Source organism: Rhamphochromis sp. 'chilingali', assembly GCF_963969265.1.
Source record: "Rhamphochromis sp. 'chilingali' genome assembly, chromosome: 1".
NCBI classification, from domain to species: domain Eukaryota; kingdom Metazoa; phylum Chordata; class Actinopteri; order Cichliformes; family Cichlidae; genus Rhamphochromis; species Rhamphochromis sp. 'chilingali'.
The window spans coordinates 28,054,368-28,060,300 of NC_137929.1; positions in this window are offsets into that span (position 1 = coordinate 28,054,368).

Here is a 5,933-nt window from a genome sequence, read left to right on the forward strand (position 1 = left end):
TCCTCAGCACATCTGTCTCCTAATAAAGAAAGTCGGCTTAATGCAGAGCAGCTTCCCCTCTTTGAAATTCACATCACCTGGGAGAGGAGGCGGCAGTCTTCTTTTTGTCTGTGTCCACAACTTGACTCCACACCACGAGCGTGCAAGTTAATTAAAAAGTTAGGGGGAACAATTTCATTAACACGATGGAGAGCTATAGTGAGTTGATGGTGTGCTTGATATTCAATGAGGCTTCATTATGACTATAACAATCCTGTCTTTTTCTTTAACACACACACTCACACACACTAACGCACACCCTCTAGCCTGGGAGATGGAATCGCACCAGGAGCTTCCACCGTCTCCTTTTCTTTTCTGCTGGCACAAAGGGAAATATGGGAAGAATGTGCATTAAACTGTAAGGTTGGGGGTCTGATTGTGTTTTTTATTAAGGCCGCTGTTGAGCCCCGGAGAAGAGAGTGGCTGGCTTTCATTTCGGCTTGGCTGCCGCGTTACAGCGGGAGGTCTCCTTCTGCTTGCCCTTTCCACAGAATGAAACTGTCCCTGGAAATCTCTGCTCCCTGTCATGATAGGATGGCTTCTTCTTCTTCTTCTTTTTTTATCTGTTATATGTCTTTTTTATTATTATTAACCAGTAGATAAGCAGCTATCTCTACTCCAGTTGGAGGTAAGTGGTAGCCTTGGAGATAATGGGGTTTGATGGGGCTGGGCTCTCTGTGGGACAAACACTGAGATGCTGCCGCTGAGTTGTGCAGCTTGTATTTTATTTGGCATCTAGCTGCGGCTGTTGCTGTTGAAAATCCTGAAAATGGCACTTGCTGTATACACCCTTTGTTTCCAGCAATGTGATGGGAATGTTTAAATGGTTCTGGTGGCAAAGCAACTGAAAACAAAAAGAAATAAACTGCGCAATTTTGGCAGCTCTTTGGTGAACGTCTTAATATCTTGTAAGCAAGGCTGCGTGTGGGAAAAAGCAGTCTTTGATAATAAGATCAGACTACCTGAGACTAGTTAATTAAAGCCTGTGGGGTGGAACATGAGCGGTACTACTGCTAATTTACTATAAAGAGCCCCTTTAAAAAAAAAAAAAAAAGGGGGGAGTCTCGGCCTAGCACAAGACTACCAATTTCCCTTCTCTATGAATAGACAACAAGTGACATTGAATCATCACAGATTCTATCACAATAATTAAAGTTAGCTGAAACTGATTATCTCTGACTAAAAGGCTGGCAGAGAGAATAACAACAAGATTAAAGTGTGCCAAAGACATGGGATTAGGGAGCTGTTGGCAATGACAAAATAACATCAAAGAAGTGATGCCAGGGTGCAATGCTGTGTCGCTGGGCTCTTGCCTCTAGTGTCCCTTCAAGGTTTCTCTTTGCTCAGTCCCCCAAACTCTGTCAGTGCCCCTCTCGCTCTCATTCTCGGTCCCTCCTTCTCCCTGTGCCCTTTCATTTTTAGGAGATTTCTTAAGCTTGTAGCATTAATCTGTTGCCAGGCGGCAGTCGGTGCCTAAGCGAAACAAGATCAAGAAGATTTTTGCCAGAACTGGAAGAAGAAGAAGAAGAAGCAGGGTTTTGGAACATTATGATATCATAACCACAATAGCTGCGGGCGAGAGGCTGTTATTCCAATCAGACTGCATGTACAAGCTCGGGGATGATCGGTTAAGTCACATGGCCCGGTGGTGTTCTGTTGCAGGAGTCATGTGACCCTGCTGGCACCGATTTGATTGTTGAGAAAATAAACATTTCCCGCGGCGGTTTGCGGACCCATCGTCTCGAATAAAACTGTGCATTTGGTTCCTATCATTTCTGAAAGTGGCCTTTGATGAATCTAAACAGAATGAACCGCAAGATGTTGCCTGGCTTTCGATTATTGAAACGCTTCTTTTGTTAGCGCCATTTTTTTCCCTCTTTTCTCCTACAAGCCTTCCATCATATGGCACCTTATGGGAGAAGATAATGACAGTGCTATTAAAGTCGCAATCTCCCTATCCGGCATTCTAGTTTCAGCAGTTTTTGCTGTTAAAGAGTAATGAGGAACAGAAGGACAATATTCTTCTTCCCCCCCTCCCCAAACTATCAACTTTGGGGACTGAATGTATTCTTCGCTAGATAATTAATGGCTACAGACAAATGGTGGTTGATTGAGCGACTCATCCCTCTATTTTCAATCACCATCTGCTGTGTGTTGCTGGCAAAAAACAATGTTAATTACCTCGAGTGTGCCCAAGACGTGGCGTATTAATTAGAAAAACAAAAAAAAGGGAAACCTAAAAGATCCCAGTGTTTTAACGCCTGTAATGATGTGTGAGAATTCATACAGGAATCAGGCCCGCAAGGAGGTCACTTGGTAATTCGGCCTTTTTGATCATTTACCAACTTGCTCCTGTTGGTTGGTTGCTTGACGCGGCTAGTGTTTACCTGCTTTACGTGGCTCCGGGCCATGGCAGGCCTTTAAGAAGCCTGGAGCTTGCAACTCTCTGCCAGAAAGATGAATCTTCACGGTAGCCGCAGGGATGGCCAGCTGACAGAGAGGCGTTAGGATGCAGAAAGCCCAGCTTTTGTTTCACATTACCTGACCAAAAAAGAAAGAAAAGAGACGAGGCGCGACTGACTCAACGTGACAAGGCCGCGATTGGCGCTCTCCGGGTCAAAGCTGTGACGGCACCCTGCAGACGCTCCATCCACCTCGCCCTCAGACTCCCAAGTGTGCAGCTGGTGAGAGCGGATCCCGATCGGGCCCGGCATCACAGCGCCGCCATTAACGAGTTGATATAGAGAGCAGCATGTAAATGTGACGATGTGAGCAGCATATCATCAGTAATTATTTGGCAATCATGGAATAGCATCAATAACAATTAGTGTAATTTCCATGACTTCACTTCTTAATGACTTCATTCAAAATAGTGACAAATCAAATATGTTTGTTTCCATACAAATAGGTCATTTACAGTCTGCTAAACACTGCCAATAAAAATAGCATCAAAGACCTGAGTTACGATGTGACTCTAGCTTTCGTATACATACTGCATTCTCTAGATCTGTGAGTATGAAATGTTTTTATCCTCTAAATAAAGCAATGCCAGATTTCTGAGATTTTTAAGGACATTTTTCTTCTCGCACATCAGAGCAAATGGTGGAAAAGAATATGGAAAATTCCAGAAAAAGAAAACCCACTCATGGGATTTAAACCCCTTATGGGAACCACTGCTTCAGAAAGTGTAAGGCTAGCCATGTACTTCATATTCTTGTTATTTAAACTGTCCCATACTAGTTGGATCTGGGTTTCATAATGGCTCCATTCAAGCATTCTTGACAAGATGGCTCGAAAAGAGAGAAAAGCTGAGTGCTCTCTCCCTGCCTGTACATACTCTTTTCGCTGTCCCTCTCCTTCTCGCTTATCTGCTCCTTGTATTTTTCGCAGAGTGGTCCTTGCGGATCGGGGCAGTTGTGTCTAAATCCAGTTCCGAGCTACTTAGCCCCCACCGAGCCTGCGCACACTGTCCCAAGGGCCCATAAGAGCATCTCTCCCTCTCTCTCGGACCCCAGCTTGAACCCATGTATCACACAAGCAAGACATCACAATACAGTAGAATGGGCACATGGACAGTTATTGTTTGTTTGCACTATTTACGTCAATGTACAGTCTGCAGCAAATGGCACCGTAATGCAATCATTCATTCCTGCCATTCTGTGCTCCCGTCCATTAGGCTAATGACATTCTTTAACCGTCCTGGCTTTCCTTGGCTGTTGAAATCACGAATGTGAGAAGTAGGAGAAAGTGGGGATGCCTGCTGCTTAATTGGAGAGCCATGATCAAATTCCAGCGTCTGGACACATCTGTCCCATGGTGACCTCGAACAATGATCCCCACAGCCGCTCGGATGTTGTTTTTTGGGGTTTAACCAATAGACCAAATGTAGAAAGTGGTGAGCAAAAAAAAAAAAGCAAGACAATTCAGTGGCCTACATCCTGACCTTAGGGGATAAAAAAGTATCGACCCCATCGATAGTATTGATCCAGTACTGATACCTACATTTATATCGATACCATCCATATTTGGATTGATCTGCCCACCTTTGGCATTAAATCATAAATGAAGTCACTCAGTAGGACTCATCATGAATATATGAACCAAAGTCTATAACAATTTACTCAGAATTTGTTGATACATTTGACCAATGAATAAATAGACAGGCAAGAAAATGTCTGCGGGACGACTAAAATTCCTCTAAATGTGCCAAATACATCAACAAAGAAATTACACTTTAAAGAAAGAAAGAAAGAAAAAAAGTCACGGGCCTTTATCCGCTAGCCCACATGGGTCCATATAAAATTTCCATGGTGGACTGACCAGCCCTAACAGTCTGAACTTTGTGGTGTATCCGGTAGCTGCTGAGAAATGGATAAGGATTTTAAATTAAATTAGCATGAAATGTTCAAGAACCGTTTTCCGTACAACCTGAAAAATAAAAAATAAAAAGTCTCTTTGATTTTGGCTTTACAGATTCTCCCCTCTGATACATAAATAGCACCAAATCAAGGTCACGTCTTGTCAAATTAATTACCCGTTATCATCACATATCCTTTTAATCCTTATTTTATGGGCACAATTACAACAGAAATGCCAGTGTTATCCCAGAGCATTACAGATACATTCGCAGGTTTTTTTTCTCTGCATTTGGACTGTCAAAAATTTCAGCTCAAATCATCCTGACTAAGGTGCATTAAAATGCACAGACATTCAAGCTATAATTACTGGGCAAAAATACCCCATGCCTTAATCCACATGGTAATAACGCAATTAAAGTGGTGTTTCTCAGACTTGGTAATCTTCTGTGACAAGGCTTACAATTCAATTAACCCCGTTTTAACACTTTGTTTCAACTTCCTGTGAGGCTAATTTGCTTTAAACTTACTTCAGTTGCTATAATTATGCTTTAAGAAACGTCCAATTTCTGAATTATCAGTTGTTTATGTCAGTGAGGCACTGATTCTCAGTGGATAGGATGTGCTCTTATCCAGTGGGATGCCTTGAAGGCAAATTATTGTGCGTCTCCAAACTAAACAGAGAGCCTTATTGAGTCCTGCTGACGTATCATATACTCATACGCAGTGAACTGAACTTTCCCCTTTGAATCAAGGATTGAAATATTTTTGGAATGATTGATATAATAACTTTTTTTCTTCCTTCGGTTCTCTCCTTTGCAAAGTTGCACGCGTTAGCAATGAGAGAATTTCACTTTGATGCGGCTTCAGATAATCTCATAGTACAACCAGAGCTGCACTTCTCCCGACATATACTAAAGCCAGCCGTGGATCCAACCCATTTAATCACTCTTGTTCTCTTTCTAAGCTCGTGCTGCCTGTGACATATTGAGCCGGCAAACTTTCCATGTTCTCTCAGAGAAGGTCATTGGGCCAGGCCCAATCTAGCCTCTGAAACCGAGCCAAGATTTCCACTGCTGTTGTTCAGATTAGTATTAGACGTGAGCGCCTTTCCTAAGCAAATCAGACAGTGTGAAGGACAGAGCCATTCTTCCATTCAAGCACGCCTGCTTCTTGTTAAAGAGAGACAGGGCAATAAGTTGTAGGACAAAGGGAAGTTTGTGGGAAGTCTTCACAGTTCATGAATGCTTATTTTTAAATGTGACAAGCCTCTTCATCGCGTTAGATGGCAACCAATTGTATTACACTGACTAGAACTATAGGAGCTGTCTATGCATATAATATATGTGTCAGTACTCGCAATGCATAGTCAAAATTATTATGGTTAGCAATTTGTCTTGTAAGTGTGTAAGGAATGCTTTTAATGTTTGATAATCTCAAGAAGTTTGAGCCACATGCTTCTTCTGAAAAGTACTTTTTAAGAAGAATTCAGTGCACTCAGTTGAGGGTTTTGCAGCAAACCATCAGGAACATGCAACA